Raw genomic sequence first — 20,435 nt, forward strand, 5'->3', positions numbered from 1 at the left:
GCCCCTTCCGCCTTCCCTTCTGTGGCTACCCCCTGGGAGGAGGGCCAGGCTCGTCGGCTGGGGGCGAAACCTTTCCCTCGCTATCTGGTTTGCGCCAGAACTGATGGGGATACTTTTACTCATACGAAACCTATGTTTTTTGTTGAACACATCGAAGACAAGTTTGGCGAGGTGGACTCTATCAGCAAGATGCGGTCTGGGTCGCTGTTGATTAAAACTGCTTCAGCTACCCAGTCTGCAGCTCTCCGTGCCTCTGTACCCATCTTGGTACGATTCCTGTGTCAATTACCCCACACCAGTCCTTGAACATGGTGCAAGGTGTAATTTTCCACAGAGACCTCCTCCTTCAATCTGATAAGGAACTTCGGGACAATCTAAGCCGGCGGGGGTTCACTTTGTTCGGCGGGTTCAGAGGGGTCCGAAGGACAACCGCGTTGACACTGGTGCCTTTATCTTGGCCTTTGAAGGGGACACCCTCCCTGAGAAGGTCAAGATTATGGTCTATCGGTGTGACGTGAAGCCATACATCCCACCACCTATGCGATGTTTCAAGTGTTTGCGTTTTGGCCACATGTCTTCGCGCTGTTCGCAGGCCCCCCTCTGTGGTGACTGTGGACATCCGTTCCATGAGGGAAGTTCCTGTGTTCCCCCTCCTGTGTGCGTAAATTGTCGTGGGAATCATTCTTCACGGTCACTGGATTGCCCAGTGTATCAGAAAGAGAAAAAGATACAAGAGTATAAGACTCTTGATCGTCTCACCTATACCGAGGCCCGTAAAAAGTATACACGCCTTCATCCAGTGACCCTGACAACTAGTTATGCTTCAGTAGTATCTTCACCCCCTCCTCCTCATTCCTTACCCCAGTCCCGAACCCCTTTCCTCCCCCCTCCCCCTGCGGTTCCCACACCATCCCCTCCGGGCACCGCTTCCTCTCCCCGGCTGGAGAAGTGTCCTGCTTCTTCGGCGTCTGCCGGTCATGGGCGCCCCTCGCGGGATCCCCCTTCCCGGCACCTTCCAGGCCAAAGGTCTGCTGCCACGCGGCCACCACGAGAACCACGGTCTGCGGGCCCCCAGATCGCCCGCTCTCTTTCTGTTCCCGATCTTGCTGTGGCTGGCTCCATTTTGTTGCACAGCCCTCCACGATCCCAAACAGAAAGAAAGAAGAAGCACAAGTCCCGGGACAAGGAGTCTCTGGTGTCGCCAAAGGTCTCGTCCCCATCTTCACAACCTGTCTCTGACCTGTTATTCATGGATGTCGCCCCCTCCTTGTCGGTGACGGGTGGTGACCCACCGGCATGACTGACATTAGCCTGTTCACCTCCCAATTGACTCATCGTTCTTTGGCTATCCAATGGAACTGTAATGGCTATTACCGTCATCTACCGGAGTTGCAATCCCTTCTTTCGTTTTACTCTGCGGCTTGTGTGGTTCTACAAGAAACTCATTTTACTGGTGGTCACTCACCAACCCTCCGTGGCTTCCGTGCTTTCTGTCGAAATCGGGTCGGCCCCCTACGGGCGTCTGGCGGAGTTTGCACGTTGGTCCGAACGGACATTGCCAGCACGTGGATTCCTCTCCAAACTACATTGGAAGCAGTTGCTGTTAGGATCCACCTGGACTCTGGGGTCACAATTTGCAATCTGTATCTCCCTCCTGACAGAACTCCTACACCTGCCTCCTTAAGTGCCCTCCTTCAGCAACTTCCTCCTCCCTTCCTTATACTTGGCGATTTTAATGCACATCATCCCTTGTGGGGCAGTGCATTTCCATCTAGTCGGGGTCATCTCATTGACCAGTTTATTACCGACCACGACTTGTGCCTTCTTAACGATGGCTCCCCTACCCATTTCAGTGCCGGTCATGGTAGCTTTTCTGCCATTGATCTTTCTCTCTCTTCTCCCTCCCTCCTCCCTTCCCTAAAATGGTCACCGCACGACGACCTTTGCGATAGTGACCACTTCCCGTTGATTCTCTCGCTCCCTTCCCGCTCCTCCATGGACAGATCACCTCGTTGGTCCTTCCAACGTGCCAATTGGCCTCTGTATACTGCACAGGTCGTTTTTTCTCCCTCATTGTCGGATGGTATTGATGATGTCATACGTGACATGTCTGACGCGATTGTTCACGCTGCTAGCCTTGCTATCCCGCGCTCATCTGGACCATTTCGCCGCCGGCAGGTCCCTTGGTGGAGTTCGGACATTGCCGTTGCCATCCGTGATCGCCGTCGAGCTTTGCAACACCTTAAGAGGCATCCATCCGTTGCCAATCTTATTACCTTTAAACGCCTTCGCGCAAGGGCCCGTTACTTAATCAAACGGAGCAAACGGATGTGTTGGGAACGCTTTGTTTCTTCCCTCGGTTCTGCTGTCCCTCTGTCGCGGGTATGGGCTACACTTCGCTCTCTCCAAGGTTGCCATCGGCAGTCTACCCTCCCGGGTCTTCACCTCCCGGATGGCCTTTGCACGGACCCGTTGATTCTCGCGGAACACCTTGCGACCCATTTTGCAACAGCGTCGGCATCAGCCTCCTATCCGGCTGCTTTCCTTCCCCAGAAACAGCGGGCCGAAGCTTCCGCCTTATGTTTTACCCCCAGCCAGTCAGAATCATACAACGACGCTTTTACTGAATGGGAACTTCTTTCCGCACTCTCCTCTTCTCATGATACGGCCCCTGGCCCAGACTTCATTCATAACCAACTGCTTCAACATCTCAGTGCTCCACAACAGCAACATCTTCTCCGGGTATTTAACCGTATTTGGCTCCAGGGTGACTTCCCTTCTCAATGGAGGGATAGCATTGTGGTTCCCGTCATTAAGCCCGGTAAGAACCCCCTGTTCGTCGACAGCTATCGGCCAATTAGTCTGACGAACGTTGTTTGTAAGTTACTTGAACGGATGGTAGCCCGTCGGCTCACTTGGGTCCTCGAATCTCGGCGTCTGTTGTCCCCTTACCAGTGTGGCTTCCGAGAGGGACGGTCTCCGATCGATCATTTACTTCGCTTGGAATCCGCAGTTCGGCAGGCCTTTTCCCAGCGCCGCCATTTGGTTGCTGTATTTTTCGACCTTCGCAAGGCCTATGATACGGCTTGGCGCCATCATATCTTACTTACACTTCATGAGTGGGGTCTTCGGGGCCCACTCCCGATTTTTATCCGCCAGTTCTTGTTTCATCGTTCGTTTAGGGTTAGGGTTGGTACAGTTTTAAGTTCTCCGCGAACCCAGGAGAATGGCATCCCTCAGGGTTCCGTATTGAGTGTACTTCTGTTCCTCATTGCTATAGATGGACTTGTGGCCTCCGTCGGTCCTTTGGTCACTCCTGCTCTGTATGTGGATGATTTCTGCATTTGGGTTAGTTCCTCTTCGATGGCCGCTGCAGAGCGGCAGCTCCAGGGTGCTATACGGCGTGCCTCTGCATGGACCATCTCATACGGATTTCAGTTTTCTCCTTTAAAATCGCGAGTGGTCCACTTTTGTCGCCGTGTGACAGTCCACCCCGATCCAGAGCTCTATCTCAATGCACAACGATTACCTGTGGTCCCACAGTTTCGTTTCCTTGGCCTTCTTTTCAACAACAAGCTCACTTGGCTGCCTCATATCAGACGCCTGAAGATAGGATGTTTCCGTAAACTAAACGTCCTTCGCTTCCTTGCCCACACCTCTTGGGGTGCTGACCGTTCCACTCTCCTCCACCTTTATCGGGCCTTAGTGTTGTCTCGCTTGGACTATGGTTGTCAAGTTTACGGTTCAGCTGCCCCTTCTACATTGCGCCTCTTGGATCCGGTCCACCATCGTGGTATCCGTTTGGCCATCGGTGCCTTCCCGACTAGCCCTGTTGATAGTCTCCTGGTTGAGGCTGGGATCCCCCCCCTTTCCGTTCGGTGCTCCCAGCTTCTGGTTTCGTATGCAATCGCTGTCCGTTCCTCTCCCACTCATCCTTCCTATTCTATCCTGTTCCCTGCCCAAGGAAGTCGCCCACCTGACTCCCGCCCTCGGGCGGGTTTACCGGTTGGGCTCCGCCTAGCGTCTCTTCGCCGTGATTTTCAGCTTCCTTCCTTTTCCTGTATCCCACGTTCCCTCCCCAACACACCTCCTTGGTTAGTTCCTCGGCCCCGAGTTCGGATGGATCTTTGCCGAGGTCCGAAAGATTCCGTTCCCCCGATGGTGTTCCGTTGTTTTTTCCGCCGCATTTTATCTGAGTTTCGGGATGCTGTTGTTTTTTACACTGATGGCTCTAAATCTGCTGATCGTGTGGGCTATGCCTTCACCTCCTCTGTAGGCATGGAAAATCATCTCCTGCCAAATGCATGTGGGGTGTTCACTGCAGAATTGATGGCGGTCTCCCGGGCCCTGGCCTTTATTAAACAGTCCAAGCTCAATCGCGTTTTGTTATGTACAGACTCAATGAGTGGCCTTCAGGCACTTGACCAGTGTTTCTCCCGTCATCCCTTGGTCTCCTCCATCCATGACCATCTCGCTGATCTCCACCATGCTGCTTGTTCTGTTAGCTTCCTTTGGGTCCCTGGCCATGTGGGCATCCAAGGAAATGAGCTTGCTGATCGTTTGGCTGGGGGAGCAGTCACTTATCCCCCATTCCCTGTCACCCCTCCTGTGGCGGATTTACGGCTTCATCTCAAATCCCACTTTGCGCAATCATGGGCCACATCCTGGGAGGCTACCTCCTTGTCTAATAAACTTCGTGCGATTAAGGTGACACCTGTCCCATGGCGTTCTTCCTTACGCCTCTCGCGAAAGGACTCAACCACCCTCTGTCGTCTTCGCATCGGCCATACCAGGCTGACCCATGGTTTTCTTTTGCGTGGTGAGCCACCCCCACTTTGTGGTTGTGGAGCTTTCCAGTCAGTGGCCCACATTTTGGTGGAATGCCCCCTTCTTTTAGCTTTGCGTACTAAGTACAGACTTCCCTGCACTTTACCCTTAATATTAGCAGACGATTCTCGGATGGTTGAACTGGTTCTCAGATTCCTCCGTGAAAGTGGTTTTTATTCTCAGTTTTAAGGATTTTCATCTCCCTCTGGAGTAGGGGCAGGGCGGTGAGGGTTGGGATGTCTCCCACTGTAGGCTGTGCTTGGAGATTCCTGACTCCCCTCCCTGGCCATGTTCCTTCTTTTTTCCCTTTTACTGTTTTTATCGCCTTTTAGGTTTGTTTAATCCCTTCTACAATCCGCCCTTTTACACTCTGGCGGTTGAACGCTTTTAAATAGCATGTGGTCTTGCTTGTACTGCATCACAGGTGGGATATTTCCTCTCTTGAGGTTGCCCATTTACTGACTTCCCTCCTTGTGTTTTTATCATTGACGACACAACTGCACTTTTTTAGCCTTTTACCTTTTACCTCTTATCGTTTTTGACTCTTCTGAGCTGTCCCTCTGTCGGAACTGACCGCCTTTGTAACAAGGGACTGATGACCTTGCTGTTTGGTCCCTTCAACCCCAATCAACCAACCAACTTGTCTACAACTACTTCCTTTCCCCTTTCCCCTTTCTAGAGCAAGTTTGTTCCCCTTTGCCTTACAACCATTCTTGTTTGGCTGTATTGCATGTTCTGTCAATGCCATTCCAGTAATGTCTGTATTCCCTTTTGTGTGCATAAATAGCTGCATGTTTGTATTTTCTCTTCTCATCAATTAAATTCAGTATCTCATGAGTTGCAAAGGTATTCCTACTATGCTTCACTTTTTACCTGTTTCCTCCCTGCATTCACTGTTTCATTTCAAAGCTGCCTATTCATGACGTACTGTATACTTACCCATCTATGTATTACTTGTTGCCTAATGCTCATTTTCAAACTATCAATGAGTTTTGGTTCATTCATTTTATCCAAATCCCATCTACTTAAATTCTACTTTTACCATTTCTTCAACATTACTGTGCAGTTGATAAAAACAACTCTAGCCAGAGTCCACATCTATCACTGGAAATGTTTTGTAGTTTAAAATCTGCTTTTGAAATCTTCGTTTTTGCCATTAAATAACCTTTTGAAATCTTTTGGTGTCTGCATGTTATTCCACATACGTAAACTTCTTCCACGATACTCGAAACAAGTGTTTGCAGTGACTAATTCATGCAGTGTGCAAAATTCTACCAGGCGGTATCCCCCTTTCAGTCCTTTGTGCCATTGGATGTTCTCTTACTATTTTGCTTCTTCATCATATTCCTACTATTGAATTTAATTACCTTCTAGAATTGGTTTTCACCTTCCTTAGCTATTGAATAATTTTTTCTCATCAAACTTTTTCCTATTCCATTCTTCTGCTGACCTAGTTGCCACACAAATTTCTTCCACTACTGTATCTTCCTCATGCCTATTTCAGCCATGGTAATTCATGGACATTGCTGTTCATAATACCTTACTCATGTTCCTATTTTCTTACTAATTACTAGGACACTCCCTGCACGACTCCTATTTGATGTTTTGTGGATAATCCTATACTGACGTGACCAGAAGTCCTGTCCTTTCTGCCACTGCACTTCAGTTCTTAATACAACTGAACAGAACCTATCCATTTTTCCTTTTAAAGTCTCTAACCTTCCTAGGCAGCTGCTGCTGTCGTCTTCTTCTTCTTCAGTCCAGAGACTGGTTTTGTGCAGCTCTCCATACTACCCTATTTTGTGCAAGCTTATTCATCTCAAAGTATGTACTGCAACCTACACCCTTCTGAATCTGCTTTGTGTGTTCATCTCTTTGTCTCCCTCTATGATTTTTACCCTCCACGCTGCCCTCCAATACTAGATTGGTGATCCGTTGATGCCTCAGAACATGTCCTACCAACCAATCCCTTCTTCTAGTCAAGTTATGCCACAAACTCCTTCTACCCAATTCTATTCAGTACCACCTCATTAGTTGTGTGATCTACCCATCTAATCTTCAGCATTCTTCTGTAACACCTCATTTCAAAAGCTTCTATTCTCTTCTTGTTTAAACTGTTTGTCGTCCATGTTTCATTTCCATATAAGATTTCACTCCATACAAATACTTCCAGAAAAGATTTCCTGACACTTAACTCAATACTCGATATTAAAAAATTTGTCTTCTACAGAAAAGCTTTACTTGCCATTGCCACCCTCCATTTTATATTCTCTCTACTTAGACCATTATCAGTTATTTTGCTCCCCAAATAGGAAAACTCATCTACTACTTTGTGTCTCATTTCCTAATCTAAATCCCTCGGCATCACTGATTTAATTCAACTACATTCTATTATCCTCATTTTGCTTTTGTTAATGTTCATCGTATATCCTCCTTTCGAGACACTGTTCTTTCTGTTCAACTGTTCAAGGTACTTAACTGTTTCTGACATAATTGCATGTCGTTGGCACATCTCAAAGTTCTTAGAATGAGATTTTCACTCTGCAGCAGAGTGTGTGCTGACATGAAACTTCCTGGCAGATTAAAACCGTGTGCCCGACTGAGACGAACTCGGGACCTTTGCCTTTTGCGTGCAAGTGCTCTACCCTCTGAGCTACCGAAGCATGACTCGCGTCCAGTCCCACAGCTCTACTTCTGCCAGTATCTTGTCTCCTACCTTCTAAACTTTACAGAAGCTTTCCTGCAAACCTTGCAGAACTAGCACTCCTGAAAGAAAGGATACTGCAGAGACATGGCGTAGCCACAGCCTGGGGGATGTTTCCAGAATGAGAGTTTCACTCTGCAGTGGAGTGTGCACTGATATGAAACATTTGGATTTTAATTTCTGCTGCAAATTTTTCTTTTTTCTTCAGTGCTTGCTGAATATACAGATTCAATAGCATCAGGGATAGGCTACAACCCTGTCTCACTCCCTTCCTGACCATTGCTTCCCTTTCATGCCCCTTGACTCATAACTGCCACCTGGTTTTTGTACAAATTGTAAATAGCCTTTTGTTCCCTGTATTTTACCCCTGCCACCTTCAGAATTTGGAAGAGGGTATATGAGTCAACATTGTCAAAAGGTTCCTCTAAGTCTACAAGTGCTAGAAATATAGGTTTACCTTTCCTTAATCTGTGTTCTCAGGTAAATTGTAGGGTCAGTATTGCCTCATGTTTTCAAAAATTTCTATGGAATCCATGATTTATCCCAAGGTCAGCTTCTAACAGTTTTTCCATTCATGTGTAATGAATTGGTGTTAGTATTTTGCAGCCAAGACTTATTAAACTGATAGTTTGGTAATTTCCATGTCTGTCAACACCTTTGTTCTTGGGGATTGCAATTATTATATTCTTCTTGAAGTCAGGGTATTTTGCCTATCTCCTACATACTACTCACCACATGGTAGTTCCATCAGGGCTGGCTCTTCAAAGGCTATCAGTAGTTCTAACAGAATGTGTACTTGTAGGGCCTTCTTTTGACTCAGGTCTTTCGCTGCTTTGTCAAACTTGTCACAAAGTATCATTTCTCATTTCATCTTCATCTTCATCTACATCCTGTTCAATTTCCATATATTGCCCTCCAGTACATCGCCCTTTTATAGATCCTCTATATAATCCTTCCACCTTTCTGCTTTCTCTTCTTTGCTTAAAATTGGTTTTACATCTGAGCTCTAGATATTCATTAAAGTGCTTCTCTTTTCTCTAAAGGTCTCTTTAATTTTCCTGTAGGCCGTATCTATCTTATCCCTAGTGATATATACCTACCCTGCTAATGTATGTAATACTCACATATATACTGCCTGGCCTGTTTTTCCTGATAGCACCTACCTGAGTAGTCTCTGTGTGGAGATCTGAATGGGGGACTATTTTGCCTAAGATAATTTTGTGCAATGGAGCTGCATGCTCTTCAGAAGAAAAACAAACACAACTACAGTTTCCCTTTGCTTTCAGCAATTCACAGTATTGGCACAGGAAGCTGGTTAAAATTACAAGGCCAGGTCAGTTGATCAACCAGACCATTGCTCTTGCAACTGCTGAAAAGGATTTTGTCCCCTCTTGAGGAACCATGTGTTAGCTTGATTTCTCCTCAGATAATACTTAAAAGTGTTTGCACCTAACACTGTTTTCAGTATCGTTGACATGCAAGCAACCCTGAGTCAGCAGTGCCCATGGTTCATTTGGGGTGGGGTCTGTGCACTGTTGTTTAAAGTGCTGTCTTTGTGCAGGAGAATAAGGTTTTAGCGTGTATATCTGTAGAATTACTTCATTATTGAGGCTGTATCTCCTAGTTTCAGGATCAGTTACTTCAACAATTACCCTAACCAAGCATGTCTCCAGGGCTGCCAAGGGGATGTCACTTGTGTGTCCTCATAGATTTTCATCTTAGGTCCAGGATTTGAAGGTCAGTGAGGAGCCAAATATTTTGTAAAGCAGTATGGCACAGTTCTCCATAAAAGTAGAAACAAGGAATGCATTTGGCAATTGGGTGATTCGTGAGTGCTGGTAACTATAAAAAATTTATTTATAGTTGTCTGTAGTTGAATGCATAGTAAAATAGTATAATAATCATGAAATTGGTGGTTCAGATCACACTAAGTGCTACCAGTTCTTTTAGTTTTATTTACATTCCATATGTAAAACGAATGGTAATTTTAATTCATGCTGAACCATACTTTTTAATACTTATTTTTAATTAAGTTAGATAAAAATGGAAGTACTGTTCAGAAATTACATTTTGGTACAAAAATGAAGAGCATCAAATGGAAAATAAAGAAATCTCACATAAATTTATCAAAATATTTCTTTTAATACGTCAAATGATGAAAAAAATATGTAATTTTTATCAAACCTTTACAATTCAGTGTTTAACTTTGCAGTTTTTAGTAGACTTGGAAGTTTTTAAAAAGTAGTAGTTCCTACTAAGAGATTCGAACCAGGAACTTTCTCATTAAGGCACTTTTATGCTATACTCTAAATTATCAGCAGTTGTGTTAATAAATAGGAAATTTTTGTGGTAGACAGCACTCGGAAATCTTCTGATCTTAAAGTAAAATTATTTCAGTTGTTTGGTAACTGCATAGTGCTGGTTTAGGAAATTGATGTTCCAGCACTAAACTCCAAATACTGTAAATCTGAAAGAAATTGAAGAGGATGATCTAAAAGATCCCCTTTTCAGTCAAGTTCTTACTGTCACAGGGATGTGTCCATAACGCTTAAGGTGACAGAGGAACTGTTTTCTTTACAAAATCATATAGGAGAACAAATTTACCTGCTGTTTAGGTCTTTAGCCCCAAACATGTTTCCTGTGCCTCTTCTTACAATGTGAAACGACCTGTGCATTTTTCTATTCCCTTGAAAAGCCCATGTTCCATAAAGTGAGAGTTCCATAGCCAGAGGTGGTTGTGCAACATCCACTTGTTTTGTTTAATTTGTTGGCTGCCCCTTTAGGTATAGTGGTCTACTGTGTAGAATAAGTTATGTTTTTCCTTCTCCCTCTTGTCCCCACCTTAGTCAATTATGTATCTGTTTTAGTATCCATCCTGTAGTGAAAAATTTGAAATGCATTTTTATGTTCTTTAGTGGAGAAACTTCCTAAGGCAAAGCATTGTAATTATGTCTTTTCTGTTACTGTCCTCTGTTTTGCTACTATGTGCATCATTGTCAACTATCATTTGTAGAGATGTCTTTGATCCGTTTTCTAACATTTTTTGTTCAGAAGTTCTGGGGTTTTCGTTTTTGTTTCATGTTTTGCAAGATATGATCTTGCTTAGAAATCAGTGGAAGGCTTCTTATATAAGCTGTCTTGGTGGTTATCATATGTTCAACTTTCGGTTGGCCGTGGGGATTTGGGGGATTTAGCTTCATTTGCATTTGCTGTACAGGTACTTGCTGTCATGTAACTATGTAATGTTAACATTTGCTGGTCCTCACTGTCTTACACAACTTTCCCCGTGCTGTTTGTATTGGCTGTTTCGTCATGTCTGATCACTTTACCAGGTTTGTTAGGGAGAAGTATGTTCCTATCTTCCAGAATTTGTTTTTAGTAGGAGCAACCTGTGGTCCTTCATAAGTCCAGTGCTCATATTCCAATCTCTGTATTTAGAGGTTTTTTTTGTCATGTCTAGTGCTAACAGAATAAATATTTTCCTTTTGTGTGGGTTTTCTAAAAAGTTACAGAGGTTAATTTAGGGAAAACATTTTTTGTAGATTTTTCACAGGAATTTTTGTTCTCACAGCTGTGCTAATGTCACAGGACATGATTTTGAGATGAATGAGTTCAGATTGTTTTCTGGAAATTTAGATCTACATTTTCCATGGATTCTCAAAACCTCTTAAAGGAAATGCATGAACAGCTCCTGGTAAAAGGGCATGGCTCATGTTGTCTATATTTGCTCAACCTCAGGTCATGTTGTACATTATTGATGTAATTTTCCTCCACATCTAGCTCCCGATTTGAATGCATGCATCTTCAGTTATGTAGTTGGGGTGTGTGTGTGTGTGTGTGTGTGTGTGTGTGTGTGTGTGTGTGTGTGTGTGTGTGTGTGTGCGTGTGTATACACTGTCACTGCAGTATGATACAGGAATTTGATTTGTATACAATATTTACCAGAATATTTCTTAAGCATTAATGTACTATGGTGGGTGGATGTTGGAACTCAGATGGTTATTTTTTCCACATTACATTTGACACTTTAAAATTATGTTTTCCTCATGTTTGATACTTACCTGCATGCAGATTTCAAATTTCAGTAACATGCAATGAGATAAATGCATATCTATTTATTGTACAGTACTGATTTTCATGATGATAAATGTATTACTGCCTGTGCTCTGTGGTGCATCTTTCTTGTGTGTCGTCTGTATGGAATATCAGATTTTGTAGCTAATTATTTCTAGTTTCCGTTCCAGTGTTGTGTGTACAATGCTACTGTTAATGCAACTCCGGATCTTGTCTTGAATGCTTACACACTTTACTAAGAGTAAGAGGATTGCATATTGAATGGGAGTGAGGCTACAAATTCAAATGTTTTGGGTTCAGTCCCAAGTATCACCTGTAACTTTTTCACATGGAAATTGTATATGAGGAAAAAGTGTTTCCATTCCAGTGCAAAGCTCTAGGTCCCCATGTAACTTACTGTCAGTGAGTTCAGAAGTTGGAGGAAGCTAGTGACTAACCACATCTAGTAAGACAATGCCTAATAGAGCACTAAGGTGTTAATAACTACCTCCAGGTTGTTGAAAGCTTTACTTTTACTTTGGGTTTCACTAGTTTTTGTGACATTTGACATGTATTTTCCTCAGTTCCAAAATTAGGTGACCCACACTTAGATCTGCATTTATCTACTTACTATATTCACAGGTGGTTTTCTAACCTAAAAATCCATTCTGCATGTAGCCTGCTATGTGTTTTGTTTCCTCTTGATCATAGTGCCCTCATGCGCTTTGCAGAGGTACCCTATCATCTTCCACTGAATAACCCTATCATCTTCCACTGAATAACACAGGTCAGAAAATACGGAGCTGAGATCATCATAAAATCAAAAAAATATTCTTATTGGAGCCTTCACCTTGACACAGGCAGAGGAGAGGTAAAGTAAAGAAGTAGAGCTTGTGAGTGGAGTTCTACAAAATGGACGTGAAATTTGGTGGTGCAACAAAATTGCTTCATAGGTAGAGATTTGCTGATTAATCAACCAAACTCACAGGAACATAATACAGTTGCAAATGACAATCTATCTGTATGTAGAAAAATATTGAGGATCATACATAAACCAGAAATATAGAAAAATTAGGTAATAGTGAAAGACATAAACTGTTAGGAGATCTAATTTTGTTAGGATTATTATTACTTGAAACATGTAGTTAAATAAAAGTATTCACTGATGAAGGCAGAAAAGTGCTGTAACATATCTGGGCATTTATAAACAAGTTGTTTGCATAACAGGTGGATCAGAAATCCCAGCAGTTGTAGTATACATTACCCAAACTCACCATTGGAACACACAATCTCAGATGGAACCTTGGCAATCATGATATTGGCATGCCTCTTATGCCCTGTACTTTTACACTCAACACATTATTTTGTTTCTGTAATCTTGTTACATAAATAGCTTTGTAGTTGCAAGTAGCATTTGTTGGAAAGACGATGTAGGGATATGCATCACTTCTCCATAGTTGCATGTATCACCACATTTATTAATAGTGATGTGTATCACTACACAAGGCTACGGTGTGCCTGAGTCTCTCTCTTCTGACACTGATTTTCCCAGTGAAGAGAAACCCATCACTGCTTGGTTGGGTATTGCAGAGAGGCATTCTTCAGGCCCAAATACGCAAGTTGGTTTAGTTTGGGTGTCCACTCAACAATGCTGAGCACATCATGCTTCTTAACAAGGCAAACTGGAATAATCTTGCAGCCAGTACCCTCCCTTTCCTTTTGGCTGAAAACAAACCAGCAAGGTCAAGAACACTGGAAAGCTTATAGACCTGTGGAATCTTCATTGGAACCAGGGGCTTTTGTTGTTCCTTAGTCCTTGCCATAGAGACGTGGTAAGTGCGGTACTTCATATTTACATTTATTACTTTGAAATGGCTTTAATGTGGCCCCATTAATAACATAGTTAAAGTCAACAACTCCAGTGGACAGGTTTATTAGCTAAACTTTACAAACAGTGGTCCACGTACTGCACTTGTTTATGGTAGAAAGTAGATGTTTGTAATATGTCTCTGGATCGGTTTGTTGACAGCTAATGGGAAGATACTACATTGTAGACAATTCACAGCTGTCAACCAGCTCATTCATGCCATTAACATACAAATGAATCATTTTGTGGATGGCCTTTCCTTCACAGCATGCTTTTGACACATGACAATTCTGTTAATGTTAAATAATCATAATGTGTGTATACAGAACATATGCACAACTTTAATATAATTTTAAAATTAATTTTATCTGGTATACAAATCCTGGTTTTGGTGAGTGGTATTGTCTGGGTAGTTCTACTTCATGTTCTCCTGCTGCTTCCAAGAGGTTCTTGTATTGGGGTGTAGAGCAGTGTTTCACTACCTCTCTTCAAATATTATGAACAGCTTTCTCTCAGAGATGAAATCTATGTTGTGACAGACTGATATATAGCCTTCTGAGTTTTAGGGTAGCCTGGAAACTGACACCTTTCTTTTCCCTTATTTCCTGTTTTTGTCCACAGTCCTGCAGGATACAAATCAATATCGGAAAGAAAAGTGCAAAAATAATTGATGTGAACCCAGTGTTACATTATGTGTTACATGTTTTTGTTTGGTCCCTGCAAACAGGGTTTTTCCATAGGAGCCCTGATTTTTTAAAATCCTGTATTCTTAAGCCTTCTGAGATCTATGTTGGTGGCAGTGTATCGTTCTACAGTTGGTTGCAAAAGCTGGTTATCTGAACTTATCCACTAGCAGTTTGCAAGAATATGTTCCTTCCATGGGAACCTAAAAATACTGCCCAGTTCCCTTTACACAGGTCCCATTACCTGTGTAGCCACTTCCTGTGTATAGTGGACCCCTGACCTATTAAGCAGAATCCAGAAACCCACCACCCTATGTTGCAAGTCAAGGAATCTTCAGCCTACGTGGTTGCTGAACCATCTGGACCCTTGATTCGAGCCATCCACTGTCCTCTGTACCCAAGGACCACAGTTGGTTATATATACGATGCTACAGATGGCAAGCTCTGCCTTCATCTCACAACCAAGACTTGGTCTTTACTACTAGCCACTACAGCTAGCCAATCAAAATCATAGAATCTCTTCCAATCCAATACATCTTTTTAGTTTCAACATGAGCCACTACCCGCACTTGGCAGCACCCTTTGTTCTTCACGGTACCTGGAAGCACACATTCCCAATCTAGGATAATCCCTTCCAAAATTCCCCCTTATATGTGCACAGTGCGCACTGGATTCCTTCTTCTTGGCAGCTATATCCCCTGATATTGGTACTCCCAACTACCAGTAAATCCACCCTGTGTGAATGCCCAGACCTTGTGGGCTGAGAGACTTGCTCTGGAGAAGAGGAGTGCCTTCATCTGGCTCAGGGATTTTGTCAGCCACAAATAGCACCCAGAATTTGTTTGTCGTACTATCTGGGGTGCAACTCTGATCAGCCCCTCAGAAATTCTCTTGCTGGAGCTACCTACCACTCAATCACAGAGGACAGGTCACCTTCAGTGCAGGCAGTTCCAAGGAGGGCCACAGTTGTGGACCAATTGGGGGATGCGTGGGACATAGTAGACACCTAGTCTTCCATAGTGATGCCAATTGGCAACAGCCTCAAGCAGTTTGACCAAAGCCAACACCACCTGGAGCTGTTTGCTAAGAGTCACGAACTAGGCTCAAATTTGAACAGAGCAGTCAGCCCCTATTCATATCAAAGATGGAAAAACTGCACACTACGCAGTTATTAGGATGCTAGACTGTGCTTGGTAAGTATTCAGACATGAAAGAAATTGGAAAGTAAACTGTATCCACACAGATAACTGAAAATAAGTCGCTGCTGTTTCCCGCCCCCCTCTCTCTCTTCCCCGCCCCCTCTCTCTCTTCCCCGCCCCCTCTCTCTCTTCCCCCGCCCCCTCTCTCTCTTCCACCGCCCCCCTCTCTCTCTTCCCCGCCCCCCTCTCTCTCTTCCCCCGCCCCCCTCTCTCTTCCCCCGCCCCCTCTCTCTTCCCCCGCCCCCCCTCTCTCTTCCCCCGCCCCCCCTCTCTCTTCCCCCGCCCCCCCTCTCTCTTCCCCCGCCCCCCCCTCTCTCTTCCCCCGCCCCCCCTCTCTCTTCCCCCGCCCCCCTCTCTCTCTCTCTTCGCCCGCCCCCCTCTCTCTCTCTCTTCGCCCGCCCCCCTCTCTCTCTCTCTTCGCCCGCCCCCCTCTCTCTCTCTCTCTCTCTTCGCCCGCCCCCCTCTCTCTCTCTCTCTTCGCCCGCCCCCTCTCTCTCTCTCTCTCTTCGCCCGCCCCCCCCTCTCTCTCTCTCTTCGCCCGCCCCCCTCTCTCTCTCTCTCTTCGCCCGCCCCCTCTCTCTCTCCTTCCGCCGCCCCCCTCTCTCTCTCTCTCTTCCGCCGCCCCCCTCTCTCTCTCTCTCTTCCGCCGCCCCCCTCTCTCTCTCTCTCTTCCGCCGCCCCCCCTCTCTCTCTCTCTTCCGCCGCCCCCCCCTCTCTTCTCTCTCTTCCGCCGCCCCCCCTCTCTCTCTCTCTTCCGCCGCCCCCCCCTCTCTCTCTCTCTTCCCCCGCCCCTCTCTCTCTCTCTTCCCCCGCCCCCCTCTCTCTCTCTTCCCCCGCCCCCCTCTCTCTCTCTTCCCCCGCCCCCCCTCTCTCTCTCTCTTCCCCCGCCCCCCTCTCTCTCTCTTCCCCCGCCCCCCTCTCTCTCTCTCTTCCCCCGCCCCCCTCTCTCTCTCTCTTCCCCCGCCCCCCCTCTCTCTCTCTCTTCCCCCGCCCCCCCCTCTCTCTCTCTTCCCCCGCCCCCCCCTCTCTCTCTCTTCCCCCGCCCCCCCCTCTCTCTCTCTTCCCCCGCCCCCCCTCTCTCTCTCTCTTCCCCGCCCCCCCTCTCTCTCTCTCTTCCCCCGCCCCCCCCTCTCTCTTCCCCCGCCCCCCCCTCTCTCTTCCCCCGCCCCCCTCTCTTCCCCCGCCCCCCCCCTCTCTCTCTCTCCCCCGCCCCCCCTCTCTCTCTTCCCCCGCCCCTCTCTCTCTTCCCCCGCCCCCCCTCTCTCTCTTCCCCCGCCCCCCTCTCTCTCTTCCCCCGCCCCCCTCTCTCTCTTCCCCCGCCCCCCCTCTCTCTCTTCCCCCCGCCCCCCTCTCTCTCTTCCCCGCCCCCCTCTCTCTCTTCCCCCGCCCCCCTCTCTCTCTTCCCCCGCCCCCCTCTCTCTCTTCCCCCGCCCCCCTCTCTCTCTTCCCCCCGCCCCCCTCTCTCTCTTCCCCCGCCCCCCTCTCTCTCTTCCCCCGCCCCCCTCTCTCTCTTCCCCCCGCCCCCCTCTCTCTCTTCCCCGCCCCCCTCTCTCTCTTCCCCCCGCCCCCCTCTCTCTCTTCCCCCGCCCCTCTCTCTCTCCCCCCCCCTCTCTTCCCCCGCCCCCCTCTCTCTCTTCCCCCGCCCCTCTCTCTCTTCCCCCGCCCCCTCTCTCTCTTCCCCCCGCCCCCTCTCTCTCTTCCCCCGCCCCCTCTCTCTTCCCCCCCCCCTCTCTCTCTCCCCGCCCCCCTCTCTCTCTTCCCCCGCCCCCCTCTCTCTCTTCCCCGCCCCCCTCTCTCTCTTCCCCCGCCCCCCTCTCTCTCTTCCCCCGCCCCCCTCTCTCTCTTCCCCCGCCCCCCTCTCTCTCTTCCCCCGCCCCCCTCTCTCTCTTCCCCCGCCCCCCTCTCTCTCTTCCCCCGCCCCCCTCTCTCTTCCCCGCCCCCCTCTCTCTCTTCCCCCGCCCCCCTCTCTCTCTTCCCCGCCCCCCTCTCTCTCTTCCCCCGCCCCCCTCTCTCTCTCTTCCCCCGCCCCCCTCTCTCTCTCTCTTCCCCCGCCCCCCTCTCTCTCTCTCTCTTCGCCCGCCCCCCCTCTCTCTCTCTCTCTTCGCCCGCCCCCCCCCTCTCTCTCTCTCTCTTCGCCCGCCCCCCTCTCTCTCTCTCTCTCTTCGCCCGCCCCCCCCTCTCTCTCTCTCTCTTCGCCCGCCCCCCTCTCTCTCTCTCTCTCTTCGCCCGCCCCCCTCTCTCTCTCTCTCTTCGGCCGCCCCCCTCTCTCTCTCTCTCTTCGCCCGCCCCCCTCTCTCTCTCTCTCCTTCGCCCGCCCCCTCTCTCTCTCTCTTTCCGCCGCCCCCCCCTCTCTCTCTCTCTTCCGCCGCCCCCCCCCTCTCTCTCTCTTCCCCCGCCCCCCCCTCTCTCTCTCTTCCCCCGCCCCCCTCTCTCTCTCTTCCCCCCGCCCCCCTCTCTCTCTCTTCCCCGCCCCTCTCTCTCTCTCTTCCCCCGCCCCCCTCTCTCTCTCTCTTCCCCCGCCCCCCCTCTCTCTCTCTCTCTCCCCCGCCCCCCCTCTCTCTCTCTCTTCCCCCGCCCCCCTCTCTCTCTCTCTTCCCCCGCCCCCCCTCTCTCTCTCTTCCCCCGCCCCCCCTCTCTCTCTCTCTTCCCCCGCCCCCCTCTCTCTCTCTCTTCCCCCCGCCCCCCCTCTCTCTCTCTTCCCCCGCCCCCCTCTCTCTCTCTCTTCCCCGCCCCCCTCTCTCTCTCTCTTCCCCCGCCCCCCTCTCTCTCTCTCTCCCCCGCCCCCCTCTCTCTCTCTCTTCCCCCGCCCCCCCCTCTCTCTCTCTTCCCCCGCCCCCCCTCTCTCTCTCTTCCCCGCCCCCCCCCTCTCTCTCTTCCCCCGCCCCCCCTCTCTCTCTCTTCCCCCGCCCCCCCCTCTCTCTCTTCCCCGCCCCCCCTCTCTCTCTTCCCCGCCCCCCCTCTCTCTCTTCCCCCGCCCCCCCTCTCTCTCCTTCCCCCGCCCCCCTCTCTCTCTTCCCCCGCCCCCCCTCTCTCTCTTCCCCGCCCCCCTCTCTCTCTTCCCCCGCCCCCCTCTCTCTCTTCCCCCGCCCCCCTCTCTCTCTTCCCCCCGCCCCCCTCTCTCTCTTCCCCGCCCCCCTCTCTCTCTTCCCCCCGCCCCCTCTCTCTCTTCCCCCGCCCCCCTCTCTCTCTTCCCCGCCCCCCTCTCTCTCTTTCCCCCGCCCCCTCTCTCTCTTCCCCCGCCCCCTCTCTCTCTTCCCCCGCCCCCTCTCTCTTCCCCCGCCCCCCTCTCTCTCTTCCCCGCCCCCCTCTCTCTCTTCCCCCGCCCCCCTCTCTCTCTTCCCCCGCCCCCCTCTCTCTCTTCCCCCCGCCCCCTCTCTCTCTTCCCCCGCCCCCCTCTCTCTCTTCCCCCGCCCCCCTCTCTCTCTTCCCCCGCCCCCTCTCTCTCTTCCCCCGCCCCCCCTCTCTCTCTTCCCCCGCCCCCCTCTCTCTCTTCCCCCGCCCCCCTCTCTCTCTTCCCCCGCCCCCCTCTCTCTCTTCCCCCGCCCCCCCCTCTCTCTCTTCCCCCGCCCCCTCTCTCTCTTCCCCCGCCCCCCTCTCTCTCTTCCCCGCCCCCCTCTCTCTCTTCCCCCGCCCCCCTCTCTCTCTTCCCCCGCCCCCCTCTCTCTCTCTCTTCCCCCGCCCCCCTCTCTCTCTCTCTTCCCCCGCCCCCCTCTCTCTCTCTCTTCCCCGCCCCCCTCCTCTCTCTCTCCCCGCCCCCCTCTCTCTCTCTCCTCCCCCGCCCCCCTCTCTCTCTCTCTTCCCCCGCCCCCCTCTCTCTCTCTTCCCCGCCCCCTTCCTCTCCCTCCTTTCCCCCGCCCCCTCTCTCTCCCTCTCTTCCCCCGCCCCCCTCTCTCTCTCTCTCTTCCCCCACCCCCCCTCTCTCTCTCTCTCTCTCTCTCATCCCCCGCCCCCCTCTCTCTCTCTCTCTCTCTCTTCCCCCGCCCCCCCCTCTCTCTCTCTCTCTCTCTTCCCCCGCCCCCCCATCTCTCTCTCTCTTCCCTGCCGCCCCCCTCTCTCTCTCTCTTCCCTGCCGCCCCCCCTCTCTCTCTCTCTTCCCTGCCGCCCCCCTCTCTCTCTCTCTCTTCCTGCCGCCCCCCTCTCTCTTTTCCGTTGACTTACATCAATGCCTATGTGCAGCTAGGGGTATCCATTTCAATGTAGTTCTTGGGCTCGCCACCTTTCCTGTCCTATGTTCATGTTAGGAGCCATGTCCTAAGTACAGAAGGGTACAAGCAGTTTTAACTGAGAGTTTTTTCTTTCTTTCAGTGTCTTGAAGATAACTTTGGAACCCCTTGGCCAAATGATTTTATCAAGGAGGATCCTGAACTAAATTTGGAGGTAGGTCAAACTGAGAATACTGTAAGCACTCCCATCTCTGATTTATAGCATGTAGAGTGCTAAAAATGTATTTGCGTAATTGCTTAATGTAGGAATTGCATTACTGTGGGTCAGGCACAGATGGAGTTTTCTTGACATAAGTGCAATTAATAATTTTACAGCAATCTTGTGCTGTTCCACTTGATGTGGATTAGCAACTGTTACTTGCATATTGTTCTGAGTAGAATCCAAACAGAATTTGTAACAATATGTCAGTTTGAACCAAAAATTTTCAAAAGTGCCAAAGGTATGAAGTGTGATACTAATTGTATGTGATAGATTACCCTTGATACATTGAGCTTAAAATAGTTACAGTATGGGTACCTCAATGGTATATGTTGAATTACTTACAGATTTGTCAGTCACAGAAAAACTCTAGGACCCATGCAGATAAATATATGTATTTCCTCACCATAGAAGTCGTAGCAGATCCAAATAAATTATCTTCTTTGCACAACCTAAAGCTTTGATAAGATCTGCTTGTATGACGCACAAAATTTAACCCAGTAAAATAAAATGTTGTATTAATTTTCTCCACCTTGTGTAAGAGAAAGTGGATGGTTAGCTTCTTAAACTTCTCACAGGAATAAAACCTAACTAATATTGGGAATAGAAAGAAGACTGGAAAACCTAAATCAGAAGACATACTATGCAAGACAGTTCATGGTGCATGGCGGTGGGTATGT

The 20,435-nt window shown here is 48.8% G+C and overlaps 1 long non-coding RNA gene across 2 annotated transcripts in view; it reads left to right on the forward strand.

Moving 5' to 3' along the window:
• Positions 1 to 19,714, forward strand: part of LOC126295447 (uncharacterized) — a 30,412-nt gene extending 10,698 nt beyond the window's left edge. For both annotated transcript variants that reach the window (XR_007552492.1, XR_007552491.1), the window contains exon 4: positions 19,639 to 19,714. This is a non-coding gene — a long non-coding RNA (uncharacterized LOC126295447). The remainder of the gene's footprint in view (positions 1 to 19,638) is intronic.
• The last annotated feature ends 721 nt before the right edge of the window (positions 19,715 to 20,435 follow it).

Source organism: Schistocerca gregaria, chromosome 11 (assembly GCF_023897955.1).
Source record: "Schistocerca gregaria isolate iqSchGreg1 chromosome 11, iqSchGreg1.2, whole genome shotgun sequence".
Classification (NCBI taxonomy): Eukaryota; Metazoa; Arthropoda; class Insecta; order Orthoptera; family Acrididae; genus Schistocerca; species Schistocerca gregaria.